General features: G+C 34.4%; 1 protein-coding gene and 2 long non-coding RNA genes across 3 annotated transcripts in view; 1 reads left to right on the top strand and 2 right to left on the bottom strand.

The window, feature by feature from the left end:
- The window catches only part of LOC138691346 (zinc finger protein 665-like), a 474,208-nt gene that overhangs the window by 425,515 nt on the left and 24,639 nt on the right, over nucleotides 1-24,054 (bottom strand). The window lies entirely within an intron of this gene.
- Nucleotides 10,555-12,842, top strand: LOC138691342 (uncharacterized). Its single transcript, XR_011329850.1, has 2 exons — nucleotides 10,555-10,983; nucleotides 11,755-12,842. It is a non-coding gene; the product is annotated as an uncharacterized lncRNA (long non-coding RNA).
- On the bottom strand, nucleotides 12,909-16,405 carry LOC138691341 (uncharacterized). Its single transcript, XR_011329849.1, has 7 exons — nucleotides 16,223-16,405; nucleotides 15,197-15,387; nucleotides 14,931-14,989; nucleotides 14,712-14,781; nucleotides 13,935-13,996; nucleotides 13,711-13,832; nucleotides 12,909-13,369 (listed from the first exon to the last, which is right to left on the bottom strand). It is a non-coding gene; the product is annotated as an uncharacterized lncRNA (long non-coding RNA).

Here is a 24,054-nt window from a genome sequence, read left to right as displayed (position 1 = left end):
ATATAATAAATAATGTATGAAATATGGCGAAATTTCCAAAATGGCCGCAGAATTCAGAGTGGAGGGCGTGGACGTAGCATTTAAATTAACAGTCAGAGCGCGCAGCCTTTTAAAAATGTGACCCTAAACAGCTGATAAACCGGTCGTATGGCCATGAAAATTGGCAGAGGGCATCTTTAGACCATAAACATTTCTTAAAGATAATAAACAAACGATTTTTTGACCAAAAATGACAAAATCTCACATCAGTGTATCCTTGAGGACGTTATACTGAAATTACTAACTTCCATATTTTTAAAGCTAAATTTACAAAATATTTATCACTGGTATATCTGATTAATAATAACACATGTACACAATTTCGTCCCTCTATGATAAGTGGTTTGCATTTTATTAGTAACTAAATAAATATTGTATTGCTTTATACAAAAAGTCTCTTGCGCCACAATTTACATTACTTTTAATTGATATTCACTTATGTGATTCTTTATATACATTGGAACAAACATTAGTATTGTAGTTTTCTGTACATTGAATGGGCAAATTACTAGGAATTTTTATGACTATTATTTTTTTATTTTATAATAAAAAATTCTAGTAATGTGCTGATTAATTTTACAGCAAAACCCTATAGTAAACTTTGATTCCATGTATTTAAGGATCCATACAAGTGAATATCACTTAAGAATAATGTCAATTGTAGTGCAAGCGATTTTATAAAAAGCGGTTCAATATTTAATAAAATAATTAATGTAATGCAAACCACGTATCATAGGCGGATGTAATTTTCTACACTTGTCAGTATTAAGCAGATATGCCAGTGATGAAAATTTGGTGAATCTAGCTTCGTGGTAGTTATTGATTTCACTGTTGTGAACTCTTAAAACTAATGCACTTCGAGAGATTTCAGTATAGTGTCCCCTTATATGCAAAAGCCGGAAAATTTGCACGAGACATGCAGTTGGAAATGTTTAGATTTATTGTTTTTTATTTGCAACATTGTTGTTTTCATTTGTTACTTGTAATTTATTAAGTTCATGTTGCTGTAATACCTATAACTGTGATGTTTATGAAGGAGTGTATTGAACACTTAAATGTATATTTATTCTGTAATAATATATTAAATGAAGTTTTTATACATTAGTATGTTGACTGACAATTATATTCTAAAATGTAAGAAGATCCTTTAGAAGTTTTTGCCCATTCCTATCCCACGCGTGTTGAAAAGGAATAACAATGACGGCCGACACGGTGATTGCGCTATTCTGCTAAATCCACGGACTCTGCCAGGATCTGCCTATCGGTGGCATCTATCTGCGGGAGCTGCATATATCCAGCGAAGCAGTGGGAGCTGTACATATCCAGCGAAGCCGCAAGTGCTTCAATGCGGACTACGTGCTATCAGCGTAGTGTAGGAATCGGCTGTGACTTGTTCTTCTGATTGAATATGCAGTAGATTCAGGTGCATGAATTGCGAACAGATGCCATCGATCTGAGGAGGCGCAGAATAACATCACAGACAGGCGGAGTATGATTTCTCTAGTCAGAATTAGATGCTCTGGCTCAATCGCTAAGATGACACCATGCAGTGAATCATGCACCTGAAGAGCGATCCTAATTGACTCCAACAATCATTCAAACATAAGGAGGTTGCACAATAAGCCTATGGTTGTGGTGCTTGCCTGCGGATCCTCCTCGAAAAAAACCTCAAAAACAGAAGTGCGGTCTCTGAGACTGCTCCAAATTTTTATGTGAAAATGAACCGGTTGCCGCCACTTTACGAATTTGAACGCTTGCGTACTTTCTGGCGGGAAGCCATGGCGCAGTTCACTTATTGGTATTCAATTAGTTTGTGTAGTCCTGGAGATATTACACGTAGTATACTGCTAGCGGTCTGGTAGTCTGCACGTCTGTGTATTGAATTGAATTTAATTTAAAAGGGGAGGGCTATAACAGCCCTTGCACTACGACCTATAAGATCTATTGCGCATCGCCGACATAATATCCTATCTGTCCAATAGTTTGATGTTCTTAACGAACTGAATCAAACTACGGACTGGGACGGTTGATAGCTCATCAAGCTTTGGAAAACGTTTCCCAAGGATGAGAGCTTTTTGATGAGCGAGTGCATTGCAGCGGACCTCTTTTCTGCTCAATTTTGACAGGTCACTTGACCTGTTTTTATTAAGATATTTACACGTCTGTATAACTAGATTGTTTTTCTTCGTTCTCGCAATGAATTCCAAAAAAGTTTGTATTAGTGATAAAAACTTCGACGAGACAGTGCTTGAGTGAACGGAGGTTCAGATTGACTCTGTAGGTGAATAAGATTTCATCCTTAAGAATTATCAATAACGATTGTCTAATGACAGTGTACAGTATATAAACATAAGTTTGATGAATGTTATTCCGCTAATTTCATTGAAAATTGAACATTAATACATATTGATAGACGCGTCTATATGTTGTTGTTTAGTCAACTGTCCAAAGACAGGCCTGAACTTCATAAGTGATAACAACACTTATAAGGCAACTAGGTCAGGAAACAATGGAGAGAGTGGCCAGTTCCTTTCCCCCTGTATCTATATGTGTACTCATATACTTCCAAGCAGTTGTCACGAAATTGAGCATGTATTTTTAAATACGAGATATTGCATTATATTATATCTCTGCTTTTTATATTACGCGAAGGGATATAAAACAATACTCGAAGTTATTTCACATCCATTGCTTGTTCATTCTTATGCTGACAGCATACTGATACAATAATGGTATCAGAGACGGCACGTCTGTGTTGACGCTCACATTATGCTGTCTGTTGTTGAGGGTTAAACTTATATTTGTACTTGTAATTTTCAAGTTCATTTTGTAGAAGTACCAATAACGAAACTTTAAATGAATAGCCCAAGTCAACCAAGTCACAAAGACCAAGTTCTTAAAAAAAAAAAAAGTCAATTTTTCGTTGTCTTCGTAAAAAATTTAATGTTGTGCTTTTTGACAAGCTTAATATGATTACAGTACTTATTTATATCTATGGACTTCAAATTTTTGGCAAAATGTTATTTGATTTTATTAACTTGGTTAGTTAATGACTTTAGGTTGTCACTTGACTAAACCTTGTGTCAACTGCAAGAATTTTTCATATTATGAATTTTTCATCAAACGCTTCTTAAAATACTATTTCATCTTTGTTTCTCTTTTATTTTTGGTAGTCTCTTCTAATTAATATTATTCAGTAAGATTCACAATGAAAATATATTCTCAAATTAAATTTATTTTATTGTTTCTTCCATTCTTACATTCCTAATGAAACCTTAGTATTAAAATAAAACATTGTAAAGAAACTATTAACTATATATTTTATATTTCTAAAAATAAAAGATTGTGAAGAGAATTCACTTGGGGTTTGTCAAAGTAGCAACAATGATTCAAGGAGACCTGTTATTTTTCGAAGTTTATCGATATTATCATCTACTAAGGACTCAGTGACAATTGTTTTTACAGCATTGTAGAAATCTATTTCATCTGGATTGAAGTATCTATAAAATTTTTTAATACCCTTCAACTCTTCTTTTTTATCGGGACAGTAAAGGGAGCAAGATAAATATGATTTTGAGGCATAAATAAATCTTTTAAAGTAACACCAACTTTCAGTAAAATGAACGTAGGCCATGCATTGCTAGATATTACCTGAGATAATTGAAAGCAGTTGCTCCCTTTAGTGTAAACGAATCTTTTATATTTTGTGACAGTAAACTTGTCACATCTTGACGTGACTGATTTATCAAGAAAATAAGTTAAAATGATTTACAAAATCATAAAACTTGATATCTGAAAATACAACTACGTTATGCAAATAATTTTCATGAAAATAACTTATCCAATCCTCTGCGCCACCTGCTTTTAGTTTCCTTTTCTCTATTTTTCAAGTTGCGCAAAGTCCGCGTCACAAGGAAGGAAAGAGTGGCCTCATGTTGGGGAAAACTACTTAGCGATTTTAAACCGTTCGGTAATAACCAAAGTCATTAGGTTATGAATCATCGCCTTATTACGAATCTGCCTTGTGCAGGCATCACTGAAAACAAAATGTGCCACACTCTTTATTAATTTTATTTTGATAACATTATTCAAAAAGGATAATACCTCATTCACCCCATATTTAGCAATGCATTCTGACCAAAAATAGAAGATTGGTCACCATGTTTAGAAAAGTAGTGTATTACAAACGTGAAAAGCCACAATTATCTTAAATAAAATATTTATTTATTGTGTGCTAAGTGTGGTACTAGAACATATTGCATAAAATCCAGGGCCGGTTCTGGATTATTAGACGCCTGCCTGCTAAATATATTTAGCCGCTCTAAACAATGTACATCGCGAGTACATTCACAGCTTAAATCAACCCATGGAAGCCTATTAGTATGTTTTTGTGAGAGAAATATGTAATTGATAAAGAAAAATACATAAGGATTTTAATTTTTACATACAGTGTTTATTTGAAATTCATAAACATAGAAAATGAAAGAAAATATGTCAAAAAGGAGCAACTGTTAATCAATACTTAGAACAGCGCTCTTCTTGCTTTCTTATTTGCCAGTTCATCAGTAACATCTGATAAGTATAATTTTTCACACCACTTATTTTCTATAGCTAAGAATCCTAAATCATTAAAATTTTCTTGATTCATTATTGTTCTTAAATACGTTTGTGTTTTGAAAAACTCCTTTCACTTGATGCTATACTCACAGATTATGTGAGAAAAATTCTCAAAGCTATGATCATATTAAGAAATGATGACGTCAAATTATTTTTTGCAATGTAGGTCAAGTTTTTAATGGATCAGTTTTTTGAAGCGCCATCATTGCCAATGTTCAAAGTTCTGAATGTTATCAGCCCATTGAAGAGCTCATGACCACTAACATCTTTAAGATTTACACTTCCGTTATTAATTTGAAGGGAAATATCTAAATTAGAACAACGTTTTTTTTTTTAATTTCATCCTCTGTCATTTCTGTAAATTCACAAAGAAACTTAAATATACTATTACTATCATCCAGATTTTCAAATCTTTCCTTAATGGAATTTAATGCAGTTCAACAATTGGATAACATTGTATTCTAAACAATTCTTTTGTATATTTTATTTCTTCATCGGAACTTTCATAATCAAAGTGGCGAACTTTAGTTCTGCTCCTTACAACTGTAAATTGAGATACTACATTTACTTCTTTGGCTAATACGGTATATATGTTTCAAATGCTTCATTACATCTGTCTTCACTTAGGAATTTAAGCTTGTTCAATGCTTTAATGGATTCATTTATGTTGGATTAAGGGCACTGCATCATTTTGGTTACCACATCAATTTTTGACAGAATATCGTTTCATATAACAATTCAGCAAATGAACTTAGAAGATGCAACCTAACAAACACTGAGATGAGTACTTTGTTTTCATGTCTCTGGAATTATCAACTTTTAAGTCATTTATACTTTCCAAGACTTCATTTAATTGCATTCTGAGAGATCGCACTGCTTTTATTCTACTCTAGCATCTTGTATCATTTACAGATTTTAATGTTAATCTGGTCATATTGCTTTTCAATATATCCCAATTATAAAGGGATGCAGAGAAAAATATATACAAGTCCTGGATAATGTAAAAAAAATGACCTGTTTCTAATGTTACTTTGACAGCATCGTTTAAAACTAAAGTAGGTCCAAATCTCCTGACGTTTGGAGCGTATTTACTTGTACAGAAATAGCCAATATCAATACTACTGCATTCGTTGACAGCGTTTGTAAAAATAATAAGTGCGCTAGGAGAAGTTGTTGGTAACAGAGTCTTTACGTGTCATTAGGTTGAATGTCATTATTTTTCTGAATATATGGAAAAAGAATCTAATTTCCACGTCGAGCGGTTCGCATTGTAGGCTATGCATCTTTACCCATAAGTAGTGACGTTCTGGTAGGCCCCAAGGTTATGAATGTTGATATATATATATATATATATATATATATATATATATATATATATATATATATATATATATATTCTTGTGTTGGCTACACTGCTCGGCGCTTCAATACCCTCCTAGAAGCTCGTTTTCGGAATTATAAAGTGTTCACCTCTACTGTTAGGCTGTTAGTTTGCATTGTAGATCGGCTGGATGACGGGGGTTTTTCAGGTTCCCCACGCGACTACTAACGTAACAGTATTATTATACCACACTCTTCTTGTTTCCGATTAGTGTTTTAAAGTTAATTCCTCTATTATTATTATTGGTAAAGACAGTTAAGTGGCTAGCTTGACAGCTTGAATGAACATTTCACTTTCCGTCCTCTACATCCCATATTGAAAGAAGAAACCATTTCGGAATTAAATTATTATCCTTTACCTGACAAAGAAAAATTCTTTTTCAAATACATAACCCCGGCTGAAGTAAGAAAATCATTCAGAAGTATTAGGTCAAAATCTCAAGGTATAGACAAAATTAAAACAACTTTCCTAGATAAAATTATAGATGTAATCCTACCCACTGCAACTCACATATTTAATGCCTCTATTACCATATATAAAGTACCTATCGGAATATATGGAAAATTACAATAATTAAGCCTTTACCGAAAACCAGTTCTCCTTCTACACTGAACGAGTACAGGCCCATAAATATCCTCCCCACTCTTTCGAAAGCTCTAAGACAGGAATGCTCATTCTGTGACTTCCGATTACGTTCTGTAATCAAAACCTTCCAATGTAGAGCGTGCTGTTCCTCGTTCGAAGCTCGACGGATGATGCGGAAGGCAGTTCAAGTACTTAGTAAACGTACGAACAGTGCGGGACAATGACACAGTCAAAACTTCTGTAAGCAAACGATCATTCCGTACAGTGTGGGATGAAGATTAATTCGGAGAAAACGTAAAGTGTTTACTATGTTGTAAGATACTGTCACGAATACTACTGAGCAACATAAACGACATTATACGCTCTGCCACCCAGAACATGCCGAAGTGACAGGGAAGCTGTTTTCTGTAATATGTAGGCATATACCAACGTTATTATTATTATTATTATTATTATTATTATTATTATTATTATTATTATTATTATTGTGATTGTATTCTAGCAGAAATACGTGTTTTGATAAAATAATTTTTCACGGGTACATCGTGAACTACAGCTTCAAGAATTAAAAGCACTTCATGAAAGGCCAAACATTGAAGAGAGTCGAACAATTCAGAGTCTATGTTTTGGAGCAAGTTATATAGTATGTTGGGAATTAGCTAAGGCACTAAAACCCTTCACGGATGGTGAACTTGTAAAGAGATGCATGGTGCCTGAACACAATATAAGTAGTTAATTATATCTCTGTAATATACTGGAACAGCTCAAATGTGAATTCACAGAATATAGATTTAGTGATTTCAGAAATATGGAGAGTGATATTAATATCTTTTTTAATCCTTTCATAGTAAATTTAATAAAATCCGTGAGAGTGCAGTTCCAGGACGAGTTAATTGATTTACAAAGTAATATAGAATTGAGAACTAAATGCAGAGAATATGACTTGACAAGCATATAATTATTTAAAAAATGAACAAAACGAAATATCCGAAGATGAGCTTATTCGCTGCCACTATGTTAGCTATCTTTGCCTCGACATAGCCTATGTGTGCGAACAATTATTTTATAGAATGAAGGTAGCTAAATCCAAACATAGATCCCGATTAACAGATGAGTATATTTTGAGCCAGCTACGCATTGCAGGAAATTCGTTGGAAATAGATTTCCGATTACTTGCAGAAAAGAATGCACATGTTGAATAGACCGCAATGTATGAAGGAATATGAAAATAACATTTTCTATGATATAATACTATCATAACTATATTAAACATAATAAATAATGTAATAACTGAATATTACAGTATATTCTTTCCTTTTTCAAATTCAGTTTTTTATCCGTATTTGTAAGAGCGTAAGAACTATGCCACGGGCGGTGCTGCAATGTAGTAGTTGCGAAGTCCAGCCCGTACACTGTGTGTGTTATGCAGTGCAGCATCATCCGTGTAATCGGCGCTTTTACAATTTTGAGCATACCTGCTCTAAGAAAACATCATACATCAACAGCTGACAGACTATCTGAACGAATATAAACTTTTAAATTGATTCCAATCTGCATTCAGATCAGGTCACAGCACTGCTATGGTTGTACTCAATGTAACTGAAGTCATTCGAAATGAAATGGACAGAGGAGAGGGGACGGGTCTATGCCTCCTCGATCTGAGTAACTTCATGCTTTCAATTATGTGGATATCGAATTGCTCTTAGCCAAAATAAAGACCCTTCATCTCTCCGATAATACCATGGGTGGGCAATTCGTTCTCTCAAAGTGTGAACACAACCTCAGTGCAGTAGAACGGACTCTGTACTAGCTGTAGTCACTGTATGCGGTTCTTGCAAGACGTAGGTTTGCTCGAGTCTGCAGTAAGTGGCGGTTCGTTTTAAGTGAAAAACAATATAATCCCCAAGTCATTTCCCTTTAATGATGAGTCGAAAGAGAAAGATTATTTTTATTAAGGAGGGAGGTAAAGATTGCTTTATGTTCTATTACACTTTCTTACGCATGACATTTTATGTTACGAATAAACACAGGGAAGGTTTTAGTAAAGAAATACTGTCTAGATCTGCTTTAGAATAGCTAAAGGTAAAAATGGAATATCAACAAGGTGATACTGATATCAAATATCGTTAGCACGTTGTGCATGCAAGTTACAGAATTGCACGACATATGATCGACTAGGTAAAAGCATTTATGGATAAATTTGAAATGTGGAATTATCATGTAGAACATAGACAACTTCACTTTATACATCTTGATTACACATCTTTTAACATTTCAGAACACACACTCTTTGACTCAACATTACACTACACAAACTCACCGTCACAGGAAACAAAAGAAAAGGCGCCAAGACCAGCAACAACCAGTTCTGAAGATGGCCAATACCAGGCCAAAACATGTCAACAAAGTAACATAAAATTTAATACGTGAAAGACACAAATACTTTTTCCGAACTTCACTTTCTTTGACTATAATCTATCTTGAAGAGTGATAAGAAAATCTTATCAAATATAAGACCCTAATTCAAGACCTAAAGCAGAATTCACTGGTAAGTTTGAAGAAACAGTGACAATTGACAAGGAATCGAGATTTTTCTCAGATCCTTTTGGCTTACAGCCGATATAGGATCCTGAAAGTTTATATCTTGAATTAATAAATCTACAGAATAGCATGCTACTCATATTCCAGCGAAATCAGGAATCGAATTGTTCGTAATGCTGTCTAAGTCAGAATTTCCAAATAACTCTTTGCTTCCATATTTACTGGCTGTGCTTGAGCCAGAGTGTAATACAAGAAAGAAATGTAAAAGCTCTCAATGTAAAGAAAGAGCTTAGAAGAAAGTTTATTTGATCTGCCGTGACATGTAAAAAATACTTCCTTGACTTTGTGATTGTTTGCGAATACAGATTATTACCTTTCTGAGAACAGAGGAATACTCTTTAATGATAAGTAATTGGACTTACTCGTGTTACTTATGTAAGTCTGTGGGGCTTATAGCTGTTTCGGTGCTTCATCACACCATCCTCAGAGCCTACTAGATCTCGGCGCCATCTCGAACTTCTCTGCCTGCGTTTGATTGTTGAAAAGTGTTGGAAATTGGAGTCAAATAGTGTGTGTGTACTGTGCACAGACTTACATAATTAAAACGAGTAAGTCCGCTAGTTAATCAATTACTTATATTCAAGTGTTAAAAGGTGTGTACGCAAGATTCAAAATGGATTATCAAGACAACTCTTTAATGTATAAAGGCTTGTAAATTCTCGCGTTCTATTTTTCAAATAAGACATAATAATAAGAAATATTAATAAAGAGTGTGATAATAAATAAGTGTTACAGCTATGTTTGTTGTATCAGTTTGTGTTTCCAGTACTAAACTAATTTACAAAGCTAGGAAATAATATAATTTTGTTATGTGTGTTTACGTAGAGTCTAGGCAAAATTACAATAATTATTGTACCATTCCTGAAATTCATATCATAGAGCAAATATCACGACCACCTGCGTGAGCTGCCAGAGCGCACAGTGGCAATGAACTGCTTTTGCAGCGAAACTACAAACAACTTGTAACTGTTGCGGCTGGCTCCGTCTGTCATTCTCTCTTTCAAGGCTTTTAGCACTTCGTGAGCACGAGTTGTCCATCCATGGATAATACTATAAGCTGGATGGAATCATACCTGCGTGGCCGCCGACAATGCGTCTCTGACGGCAATTGGTCTTCTTCTTGACGATCCACAAAAGGGGGAATTCAACAGATCTCAGTTGACGCTTAGCTAATGACACGTCAACGAACATATTATATTGTCGCTACCATCTATATGTTATTGATGTCCAACTCTATGTAGATTTCCGACCTGATACATTAAATTATTATATCCACAAATTAAACAGCGATCTCATTTCAATCTCGACATGAACCTACAGACTCGGACTTAGGGCCTGTACTACGACTCTCGGATAAAGTTCTAGTTTAAACTTATCCGGCAGATGGCATATTTATCCGGAAGTTGGGTTGTAATTGCGTACTACGACTTTTGGTTATGTGCAATCTAGAGGCTAAACTTTCAGATTAGCAATCCGGAAGGCAGAGTGGCAGATAGGCGTTATCCGGAGGTTGGAACTCGGTGTTGAAATCAAGATGGCTGCACGTCGTACAGCTGGTGATTTGAAGGATCAATTTAATTTTGATACTGATTCTGATGATAAGTTCTGGAGCAGATGCTTCGTTATATCAGAACAGCAAAACGAATTAGGCTGCGTCCAAATAATTTTGAAGAGTGGGATGACGAGAAAGTTTTGAGACGGTTTCGAATAATGAAACCTACTACATGAAATCTATTATCAACTGAAACAAGACACAGATCGTAAGTACACAGTTAATAATAAGCTACACTATTTCTTTAGGTATTACATTAATATTTTGTATATAATAGCACTATAATAATTATTTTGAAGTACAGTAACCTGTAATAGGCGTACAGTAGAAGTGAGGTTAGAATGCTGCTTCATGCAGGTGTTCTGTTGTCCTTACAAGGTATTAAGGTGATTGATATAATAATATAGGGCAACCTACAATAAGTTTCAAAATACTTTTATATAAAAAAATAATAATAACCGTATATAATATATCAAAATCCTTTATATGGTAAACTATCATTTCTTCACAATTGCGTTACACTTTAAGATACAAATGTATTCACATATTTGGCTTCTAGTCAAGTCATATGTACTGTAAACGAAAGAAAAATTGAGTGCCGACACCAATTTCCAAAATAAAGGTGGAAAGTTGCTGTGAAAGTGGAGTCCGGTGGAGAGGTACGGGTAGGCAGGATCGCTCTGTCGAGATAGAAGGGGTAGGCGGCAGGGAAGGACAGCACATTCATTTCATTACTGTGTTTCCTTACTAATTAAAGGGAAAAGACAAGTTTTCGTAAAATCGAGTTAGTGACAGGTTAGGTTAGTATGATTTGCATATATTTACAATTGTCTAAAAAAAAACAAAATGTCAAAACTACATCCAAACCTCTCTCTTCCAGGCTATCCTGTAGGGAGTCCTTGCCTTCTTTTGGTAACGCTATTGTAAAGATTTACCGGTAAAGGTGTAACCAAATCTAATTGTTTGTTCATTTTTCCAGAAATAATGCCTTATCTCCAATGGCCCAATTACTATTGGTATTGAGATTCTATGCCACTGGGAGAACATTGACAACAGTAGGAGATTTTTGTGGGGTCCACGAAGTTACAGCAGGAACTGTTGTCAATCGAGCTAGTGCTGCACTTGCTGCTTGGTTTAATTGAAGTGATGACTTTTAATGCTTCATTGGGAGTAGTTTTATTTGCTCCAGTAATTAAGTGCAAGGCTTGTTTTTTTCTTCCGAGGGATTCTATCTCTCTTTTTGATGCTGTTACGAATACTTCTGAATAGTATTTTAATACAGGTTTTATGTACATATTATAGGTCTTGATTAAAGTTTTCCTAGAACTGTCTGCTAGTTGTTTAGTCAACTCTCCGAAGATAGATTGGAATATCAATAAGGCATCACTCATGAGACAACTGTCAGGAGATAATGTGGTAGGGTGGAAAGTTCCCTTCTCCTTCCTTGCATATATCGCTCGCCAGTAGGAGTAGGCCTAACATATTTCACTAATCAGACTTAAGATATGCTTGCTATATATTATTATTTAACAAACTGTAACAGTTTATTGAATTTTAGACGTGACAGTTTTTCTTCATTTCCTGAAAGTTTTGGAATTGGCATTTATGTTTTGCAAGGGAGCTGTTTCATTCACGCTAGGCCTAGTGATTCATGTATGCAAACATATTCATATCGTTACTTTTTAAATATATTTTATTGCTGGGATCCCTCACAGTGATCTCTTAACAGGCTAATGCACTGTATCTGCAATTCAAATTTATTTTACATAAGCAAAATACGGTAAAACAACATTTTTCAAGAGGCACATTAATTGAACCGTCGGCTGGAACAACGTTATAAGTTACATTTGGTCAAATTTACAGGAGCTGCAAAAATGTGTATGCGTACAACTTTGTTCTTATGAGGGTAGCAAACTTTTGAGTGGACAGTTGCAAGCCAAGGAGTATAGCAAGGTAACATGACATACAACATTATTACACGGAAACACACCGAATGAAAATTTTGTAACTTACAACGTTGTTCCAGCTGACGCTTCAATTGTATTCAGGTACTCTGTGAATGTGTAATTAAAACAAGAGAGATGGACTATAGCTGCAATTAAATTTAAAATTTATTTATTTATTTTGTGTAAACAAAACACGACACTTTTCAGGAGACACAATAAGCATAATCATTTATTACATCCACTGTCTCATTATATATGCTATGGTACATGTCATATTTACAAATTAATAATATGCAGGCTAATACATAAGAATACATAGTAACTGTAATTAAACACAACACAAATACATATGCAAATACACAAAACTTGGAAAACTGTGGCAGAGCCAACTTCAGCTATAAGCCCCATTTGTTAGAGATCTGCACGGGCCATAATTCTTAGGCCCGGCCCATCTCGGCCTGATCTGAACCAGACCCGAACCCAACCAGAAACCTTAGATTAGCTTATAATTATCACCTGACTCGAACCTAATCCTGAAGACTAGCAGATAAAGCAGAGACCATAGGGATCAAGAACAGCTGCAAGAGATTATCACTCCATTAGAAGGATGAGAAGAAGTAATCTCCCAGTCATCCAGGTCAAACAAATCTGGTCAACAAAATTAAACATATTTTTTGTTAAAACATAAAGAATGGGTGATTATTGTAGCATTTACTTTCTGCCACTAATTGAAGATGTCCTTGTAGATGGACCACCCATTAAAGAGGAGGAAAAAGTAATGTAAAAACTCCAAATGTTACTTTTGATATTCCAAACCCCATCTCTTTCCAAACATGAGGACATGACTTACTTTTATTTCAAATCATTCTTTGTTATAATGTTAGCATCCAACTTTCAACTAATGTATTTTTTAAAGAAATCACTGTAATAGTATTGAAGTTCATGCATTTCTAACATCTCAAGTATAATTAAGTCAACATTAGACTTACAGTTCACAGATGGAGAAAGATTTTTCAATGTGGCTAATGCATTCCTCAGAGGCTTGCTTTTTCTTTATTTTTTTTTAAGCATCCTTGGGGTGTAACTCGATCAGCTATTATCCCATTATCAGCTGAAATATTTAAGAGAGGGATATATGCTTATATTCAGACCTTTCTGGGTTTAGCCTATACTACTTACACTGAATAAACCAGTAATTTCACTTAAAACTTACTTTCATTACACTGTGTAGACACCCGTACAGTGGAAGACCTTCATCTGCTGCACCAGCTGACTCTGTAATATTTTAAGAGTGGAATTAATTCTTAAGATAATTAATTCTGGAGAAAGATGATGTTTTATTATAAATGTGTGGACACTTCAAAGTCAGCAGCTGTAACAGTATTGTATTTTCTAACGTGCTATTAATCCAAACTCATTTTTAACAATAAGAAAGTAAAGCTGCAATAAAAAAGAGAGAGAAGAAACCAAGCAAATAGTTCTATTGTAAATAGAGTGTAGTCAGTTTCTGTTTTATCTTATGAAGAGATATTTTTCAGTTTTTCTGTACACAAGAAATCATTCACAAGTTTCCTTACAGTAGAATTGAAATACAACTTAACATAATGTGGCCTAATCTGATTACAAACCCATTGCAGAGAAATCTCAAAATAAATTCTTCAGTTCAGTGTATTTTCTATTTTTAGGCCTACATTTATAAATTTAAAATTCCCACTCAAATCCCACATAATATTATAATACAATGATGTTTACTTTTTGTGACATCCATTTCTTGTGACCATTTCATCATTATGTACAATTTATATTTTAACATTTTTTTTTGCATCTAATTTATCTACTGCTTGCTACAGATTTCATATAGTATGTGTGTTAGTTTTATTTTCAACATGTTGGCTGAAAATGTGTTTACATGTTACAGCTATTTCAGATTGGAAAAGTAAGCATCAAATGTAGAATGTGAAAGAACGTTTTGTAGTATAAATCAAATTACCTGGAGATATTGTTGGGATGTCCAGTTTCACTTCAAAAACTAAAGAATTGCACTGTGAACCTGAATGGTACTGTAAATAAAAAATAAATAATAGTATTATAATGTAATACCGACATTAAATTAAATTTGTATAACAATTTTCAAGAATCTAATATATTTTTTTTTATCTCTAAAGCTCATCATCTCCTTCTTCTGACTCTTAATTCCTTACACACTAACCTCATTCGTGCTATTAGCTGCACTGGTATCAATGGAACTTGGTTTAGTTACTACTTCGGCTGTAACAAAAGTAAGTAAATAAATAAATGAGTGAATGAATGAATAAATAAATAAATAAATAAAAAGAATTCAAACTTGTGTTATACAATTTCCTCTGCTTATTATTTAATAATTGTATAACTTAACATATAAATGAACTTATGCATTGAATATGAATCAAAATCACTGAGAAATCACTCAATTGATAGGAGAATTAAATCACTTACCTTGGATAAGTTTGGATTTGGTTTTGCTTCAGTTGGAGGGGCTCCAATTGTTTGTAGCCTGCATTGTTTCTCTGCAGCAGCAATTTTATCTGTGTTCTTTTCCAAGAATTCAAATTTGCTTCTCAGCTGTTTTCAGGTCCTTGTATTTGTGCTGATGTTACTATATTCTTCCAATGCTTCATTCTATAATACTAAAAAGGAAGTAAAACTAGGTTAATTCCATAAGCAATCTACAACATTAGGAAATATACTGTATTTCTCTTTTTCCCTTATCTAAGTTTCTATACCTAAATAAGCAAAAGCTTTTAATGGATGATTGTCAGTACAATATCAAACATATGACTATACTGTACATAGAAACTTTGGAAGAAAAAAACTTAATATCTGCTGTTTCTGTGTTATTTTACGAGGTGTTGAATGTGCATTACAAACAGATAGGCCTATTGCATTTTAGTGGAAACGTATCTCCACCTCATGCTGTTCTTTTAAAAAATAACGTTAGGCCCTATCTGTGATCGAATGATATTATGGGCCTAATACAAAATATCCGCCCACTTATTAACAGTAAAATACGTAGGCCTAACATACTGAAATATTGATAATTTGCTAGGAACAATGTACCTTGCTGTACTAATGTTGGTTAGAAATCCCAGGCCAAAGACATCATTCATTATTATCAGTATCAGTGAACTTTTCTTTTTTAAAGGAGTTATTGTGCCTTCGACCCATGATTTGAAGCCGTGAAGTACACTATTTCTAAAAAATTACCGAAATAGGCCCTATTCACTAATAATGCGGGCTATACAACAAACTGAAAGCACACTTAATATTAATTACAATACAAAAATAATTGCCACCTACACTTCTTGTGCAGTTACACGTGAATAAAACAATGATTATGGAGAAAAACGCAATTTTGCTGGAACCCGCACCCGTCCTGTTTAGGCCTATTAATTAAAACCAAAATACTATCATATGGTAGGAATTATTACTATTCGAAAAGAAACATAACCTTTAAAATCTTACCTTTTGCTTCCATGTAAAGTTTCTTCATACAGTATATGTAATTTTCTGTTCTTCACTCTGTTATTTTTTGGCTGGAGCTTCAGTATTTTAATAAATAATAACAATAATGCTTACAATAAAACCTCAAAATAAATAGTACCATATAAACACGGAACATAAAAATGAAATACGCGGGGAAAGGTATACCAACGCAATAAATTTCACTACATTTTCAGTAACTTCATTGCCAACGTAATAGAAATGTTACTATATCTTCCGGATAAGAATGCTGCAGTTAAAATCCGCTGGTAGTACAGAACAAAATATTTAACTTCCAGATTGCTAAACTGGAGTATACGAATCTGGAGCTTTAACAGGCGATCGTAGTACAGGCCCTTAGACTTAATACAGTAAGAACTAGGCCATAATCATCGGAGTCAAAAGACTGCTGAACACTCTTTTTGAATGATAGACAAATTCCGGCCATTGCGCTTAATAATATTGAAATTCCTTACTCATCTATCGTGAAAAATCTATTTTTATGTCCAATTAAGATGGAATTACCAAGTAAAGCAGAATTGTAAAAAATCTGCTCTCTATTCCCTCGTTAAGCCGGTTCAAGCATTTCTTTCCCGTAACTGTAACAGACATTAGTTCAAACACTCGTTATGCCGCAGTTTGATTATTGTGACGTGTTGTTCACTACTTTAAGCACCGAAATCTTGAAGAAATTACAACGTGTTCATAATATGTGTATAAGATATGTGTGAAATGTTAGACGATACGATCATATTTGACCATTTCTCGAATATTTATCTTGGCTCCGGCTCGACGATCGCAGAACTTTGTACTGTCTATCTCTTCTATTTAAAATTCTGCGCACATCAACCCCAAGTTATTTGCCGTCTCGTCTAGTGTATTTATGCTCCAAACATAACCTAAATACTCCATCTCATATCACTGGTACATTGAGTATACCTCATCATAACACTTCCCGATACTTTTCGTCATTCATCGTTTCAATTTCTCGTCATTGGAAGTCCCTATCTTATACTTTAAGGGGCTGTCAGATATTTGCTAATTTCAAAACCCGGTTGTCAAATAGTCTGCTTAGACTGTGACATTTTCTAAAATATAATTTTTTCTAATTTATGATTTTTATTTTTAATAATTATATTTTCTTTATTATTTTAACAATTACTTCTAGTCACGCTACTGTAGTCGTTTGATTCTTAGAATTACATGTAACTAACTTCTTTTCATTTTATTATTATTATTATTATTATTATTATTATTATTATTATTATTATTAATTATTATTATTGATTAATTATATAGTTACTGTATTTCTCCTATTTTTATATCGGCTATTGCATTGTTCTTATACTGGTTGAGTCTACGGTTATTGCGTCTGGCCGCGAAACCAGGTGGCCCGGGTTCGATTCCCGGTAAGGGCAAGTTATCAGGTTGAGGTTTTTTCCGGGGTTTTCCCTTAACCCAATATGAGCAAACCCTGCGTAACTTTCGGTGTTGGACCCCGGACCCATTTCACCGGCATCATCACCTTCATCTCAGACGCTGAATAACCTAAGATGTTGATAAAGCGTCGTAAAATAATCTAATAAAACAAATGAGGAAATATATTGGTTGAGTGGAAGAGTAGGCTTTATGGCCTTAACTGTGCCAGTAGAAATAAATCTACTAAATAAATAATAAAATGTTACTATTGAAGTATAAAACATATGGACGAATAGAGGCAAGCGATGATGAAAATGGAGAATCCGATCATGACGAAATGGATCATCCGAATGAATCAGAACATGATACAGAAATATAAAAATGTACCAACTTCGAGTTTGAATGAGCAAAATAAATTACATATTTTTGTTCATAATAATGATTTATGACCAGAGTAAAATTTGAATTACTTTGAAAGTAATGTCTACATTTGTCTGCAATATTCTAAAATTTTACTAAAATTGATTAAAAGTAATGTTTATAAACACGCTGTAGGACATTTCTCTAAACTTTTTGTATGTAGTAGTGCTGATACGCATTGTACCTTATAAAAAATTGCATTAAACAATGCCTGTGTATGTTTATGTATTTGTAATATTATCTTAAGTGAGAGCCTGAAATATTAAAACTAACATGATTAAAATGTACATGAATAAACCAAGGTGACTATAAAACACATTGTTGTTTCTTTTCATGAAAACTGGAACAAAATAAATGTTCAATATATAAAAAGAAAGTCATAATTATATAAAAACTGCAAGATATCGTTAACATACCTCCATAAATGCAATTTTAATATGGGGTACTGTGTGACCCCACGCGACTACTAGTGTCGCAAAGATTAGCGCGCCTAGTTAAGGGTTAATCGCGTCTCAGCTGATTCCTGATTTTTTTATCTTCAACGAGTGATGTTTACACTGCTGCTTTTCGATAAGAAAGTCTTTTGAAGCACCAGTGTCCATTCAGAAAAAAAAAAATATCCGATAAAAATAATTATGAAGTGAGAGCCGAGAATGTCAGTTCGATTTCGGTTTGTGTTGTGTGTAGGTGTTCGACGTGCTTTGTGTCTGTCAGTGAAATCAAGAGTTCGTTTGTAATAACCATTTTCTCTGTCTTGATATCAGTTTATTAGTAAGTATAAAATTCAATTATGTAATTCAGCAAGACCAGTTAGTAATAGTTAAAGTAATAGATCCAGTGGATATAGTAGCAAAATCCAGATAATTATATTTAATGTCTACAAGTTTTTCAGACAACACTGATTCGAAGAAAACCGTAAAAATCTTAACTTTTCTAAGTGTCAAGAACTGGCGAGGCATGTTCAACCGCGTTACGTGTATGCAGAGAAGTGCAAAAAGCGGAGACACGGGATGCTAAGAAATTGTTCTTCTCGTCTAGAAAACATTAATATACTTAAAAGAGAGAGGAATTTAAATGACTTCTAGAACACACCATTGACTTTTTCCCTAAAATTGCAAACATCATTTTAAAGGTAAGATCTTTAATACATTAATTAATTTATTATTCTATTATACTGTTCTGTTATTGAGAACAGAACTTATTTCCAACACCTTCAGCTCATTCCTCCCGCTAGACGAGTTAGGTGGAGCACGCATCACCCGCTATGTAGGTTTGACAATGTCGCGCTTGCACGTTATTGGCTTTCACGAAACGTCAAGAGATTTGGACTCTATTGTAGATTCAAAGTGTGAGATACACATGGTTCAAAAAAGGCTCTAGAATTGATATACCGTCATTTCCCATAACTATGGTCCAAGCGCCCAACTATGGTCCAAAACGCATTATGTATTACTTAGTCCCCCAAGAGTTCGGTGTTTGCCATTTCAGGCGCCATTTTGATGGAATTATGTTCCCCATAGTTCTCTCCCATCTACCATTACACTTGGCAATAATATTAATGCTTACCAAGATCAGCGTGCGTCGTTGTATTGAATGTGTGAAGACACGAAATCATTCAGTTTGTGTTTGTCTGTTTTATTAACCTCTCCTCTGTAGAACTGGTAAGTTATAATTATATTATTGTTTGTAACCTGGCTATATAGTGTTTACTTTCAAGTAATAAATAGACTGGGAGACGTTAAGGACTCTGCGTGAAAAATGTTTAACTTCAAGGCTAGAAGTCAGTCCTCAACTATGTACCACAATTTTTCGTGGACCATAGTTGTATTTCATTTTCAGATATTTGTTTTAATAAAATGTGATCAATGTGATTATTTACTTCTGCAAATACGGTATCTCAATATATTCTAAAACACCATTTAACATTATACTCCAGTAAATAAACAAGCAGGCTGTTCCAGCGTCAATGGTACTAGCAGGAATGATGGTCCGGTAAAACGAAAACTCCAGGGTAGAAGGAAAACAATCGTCCCCGTATGTGACTATGAGAGCGATGAAATTGAAATGGATACAGATTATGATGCTTCCAGTATTCTCTCCATATTTACAGAGAGTGAGTCAGATATGGAAAAGAAGACGAAATCCGTTAAATTAATACTAAAGGCACGTAATTATATAGTAGTTAGTTAAGAGGAGGAATTGTGGCCAGTGAAAGTTTTGGAAGTGAAGAACAATGGAGCTGTTGTTTCATGTATGGCAAGAAGCAACAATCACTGAGGTGGCGAGATGTGGAAGATATTTTATTTTATAGAAAGGAAAACATAAAAACAAATTGACGACCCTAAATGCGTCTCGAAAAAGAGAGATCCATTTTCAATTTCAGAATTACAATAGAAGTGAAGATTCAAAGGATCAGAATAGACCTACTGAATATAGTTCTCAGTATGGTAAATAAACATTATTATCAGTGAATTTATGTGCATAATTATTTTTATAAGAATGTGTTAGTTTATTTTGATACCGTACTTTTGTTCTTTAATATACATTCCCCGGGGGAAAAAAAACCGGGCCACCTATATTTTCTTTAAAAGTTTTGAAAATTGTATGATTTTTTAAAATAATTATAGGTGTGCTGAGGTTCATTTAGTCACTCATTTATTTTGTGATACGTAACAATATAAAACTGAATACGTAATAGCCAACAATGATCTGAAAAGATTCGTTCTTTTCGCAATACGAGTATTGTGTCTGAAATTCTCGGACTCATTTCAAGCTAAGTTGAAGAAGTCTACAGACTGGTAAGCTCTTTTAAGGCAGTATTGGTGTACTTCATTGTATACAAATGTCGCTAAGTCCTACCGATTCAGCAAAAGTGGTTGCATTGATAGAATATGGGAACAGTCAGCGTTATGTGGATGCAATTCTTGGGATTCCTCGATCGACCGTACGAGTGTACCATCGCTTTAGAGAGACAGGAGGTTATTCCTGGATACCCCCTTCAGGGAGAAAACGAGTAACTTCGGCTCGTGGCGAACATTTTATTGTCCTAATCACATTAAGAGATCGCCATTCCACAGCTGCTGAGACCAGAAGAGCCCTCCAGCAAATAAAACAAGTTAACGTCAGTGAGAGAACTGTAAAAAGACGTGTGGATGGATGTGGGCTGAATTCGAGAAGACCAGCTAAAAGCCTAGAATTGCTCCAGCAACATCATGTTGAACGATTACGTTGTGCTCACAATCATGCTAATTGGAAGCTGGTGGAGTGGCGACGAGTGCTCTTCACAGATGAATCGAGATTTAGTTTACAGATGAACGTGAAAGAGTGTGGACAAGAGGAGAACGTTTTTCTTCATGTTCCTTCAGTTCACGTGTCAGTTTCCAAGGTGGATCAGTAAAAGTATGGGGTGGCATTTCGTATGAAGCATGGAGGTGCTTTGTCTGGTCCAAGATACATCGACGAAGGTCTAATTGAACATGTGGTTCCATATGCCCCACTTATTGGTGAAAAGTTGCCGTGAATGCATGACAATGCTTGCCCTCATGTTACAAGAATCGTGGATGAGTTCCTTCACTACGTTGGATTGAATAGAATGACATGGCAAGCAAGAAGTCCTGATATAAACCCTATTGAACATGTGTGGAGCATGCTAGGGAAGCGAGTTAAAGTCGTCTACCTCCTCACAGCAGCATACAGCAGCTCCGAAATGTTCTAAGTAAAGACAGGAATAGAATCGACCAGACTGTCATCCAGAATCTGATCGAAAGTTTGAATCGGCGAATGATAACAGTAATACAATCACGGGGAGGCAATATTCACTGTTTGCAACATCTTCGTAGCCACAAAATCAGTTGAATATCTGGAAGAAAATTGATGCAATGTGTAAGTTTTTACACCTTTTAATTTATTTGTTGGCGTTGAAAATAATAACGCAAGTCATAATAAAAAATAATTTGTTTTCTGGGAAGCAATGTTTTTTCATTTCATAATGGGTTTTCTGATTCTGACCTAATAAAAAATGGCAAACTTTAGGTGGCCCGGTTTTTTTTTTTTTTTTTTTTTTGCCGATGAGTGTAGTTGTTCATTACTGCAGGAAAATGACTTTCAGATTTCTCTTGTTTATGTGTGTTTATGCAGTATGTACTAATAAGAAGAATCCATGTACTTTTCATTTATTTTTAATATTTCTGTGCTAGATTATGTTTCTATCCTTAAATTAGAAACTCAATGTATTGATTTACGAATAACTACAGCTCCAGCTATAGTCTATTCATGCTTTCAAGCATGAATATAAGAGTGGACCATAGTTGGGCACTCAGAATACAACTATGTACCAATGCTTATAATTTTTTTAATTTACTTACTTACTTACTTACTGGCTTTTAAGGAGCCCGGAGGTTCATTGCCGCCCACACATAAGCCTGCCATTGATCCCTATCCTGTACAAGATTAATCCAGTCTCTATCAACATATCCCACCTCCCTCAAATCCATTTTAATATTATCTTCCCATCTACGTCTCGGCCTCCCCAAAGGTCTTTTCCCCCCGGCCTCCTAACTAACACTATATGCATTTCTGGATTCGCTCATACGTGCTACATGCCCTGCCCATCTCATACGTTGGGATGTAATGTTCCTACTTATGTCAGGTATTATTTTTTAACACTTGTAATTAAATAATTTCAAACATATATGCCAATATTAATTTAATACACACTTACAAGAGTCCGAAGCCAAAATTTCACTTAATCTGGATGAACAGTACTGAATATGCAAAGAAAACATGGGAAAAATATGGACCATGTTTTTTTGCAGGAAAAAAAAACAAAAAAACTTAAAAACCGTGTACTAAACACACAAACAGCAGATACTATAACATCTACAGAGCTAAATACTCGAAAACAGCTGGTTTCAAACACGGTTGCCAACCTCATGGCAAGAAACACCCAAGTGTCACGTACATGTTCAGTTTTTGCCTTGAGACTAATTTTTTCAATGTCTTATTAATGTGATGTAATAGCTCACACTTGTGTGTTTCTTGCCATCATATGATGCTCATCTACCTATAAAATGAAATTGCGGTCTGAACTTAACTTGTTGAAAAAAAAAAAAATGTCACTTAGGCTTTTGGTGACCTGGGCTATTCAAATGATAGAATGATTTTCGGCAAGAAATTTAAGTATAGCCAGAAATATTTATAAAGCATGTTTTCACCTCTCCTGAAGTTTTCAAATGATAGCCAAGATTCTTGTCTTTGGATTTTGGGGATTAACACATGAAATGTTTGGTAATTCAACCTCTGTAAATTCGTTAAATTACCACATTTCTATTATTCACGATGAACGATTAACTTTGGAATGATAATATTGAGTGAGGGTCTGATTATAAAAGCCGGAAGTGAGTGAGAACTAGGTGAGAACAAAGTGATATCGCGCTCAGTTACCTGTCGAACTTGACTCGTATGTTAAACTGCCCTTAGATATCTCGTGCATTAGTACATTCACTTATTGTTACAAAAACTGTTAATATAAATTCGGTTACATTCTTCTTCACTCTTCAGAGTTTCACTTTGACTAACTGTTCTCCACCAATCGAACATATCGGAAGTAAAAAACATTCCGGAAGACAAAAATAATTAAAAAATATGTACGAGCAAGCGAGATAGGGTACGTTGCATTCAGAAACTGTAGAACTACAAAGCAGGAAACATGAATTAAGTTATATTTATGAATAATTATTTATTCTTGGCGAATGCGCCTCTTTACTATCAATTAAGTAACATTCTACTTATATATTACGTAATGGATATAAATTGACATATACAATTCCCGACTTATTCCATTACTTCCGATAAACTTAGAACCCTTCTGCGATAAATTTTTCTAAGAAAATATAGCACTTTACAAATATTTTCTACACTTTGCACATTATTTTGCATTCATTTCAGATTTATGTTTTTTTTTTTCACTTTAATTC

Source organism: Periplaneta americana, chromosome 16 (assembly GCF_040183065.1).
Source record: "Periplaneta americana isolate PAMFEO1 chromosome 16, P.americana_PAMFEO1_priV1, whole genome shotgun sequence".
NCBI classification, from domain to species: domain Eukaryota; kingdom Metazoa; phylum Arthropoda; class Insecta; order Blattodea; family Blattidae; genus Periplaneta; species Periplaneta americana.
The sequence above is the reverse complement of the archived record's forward strand: the minus strand, read 5'-3'. Positions and strand labels throughout refer to the sequence as shown.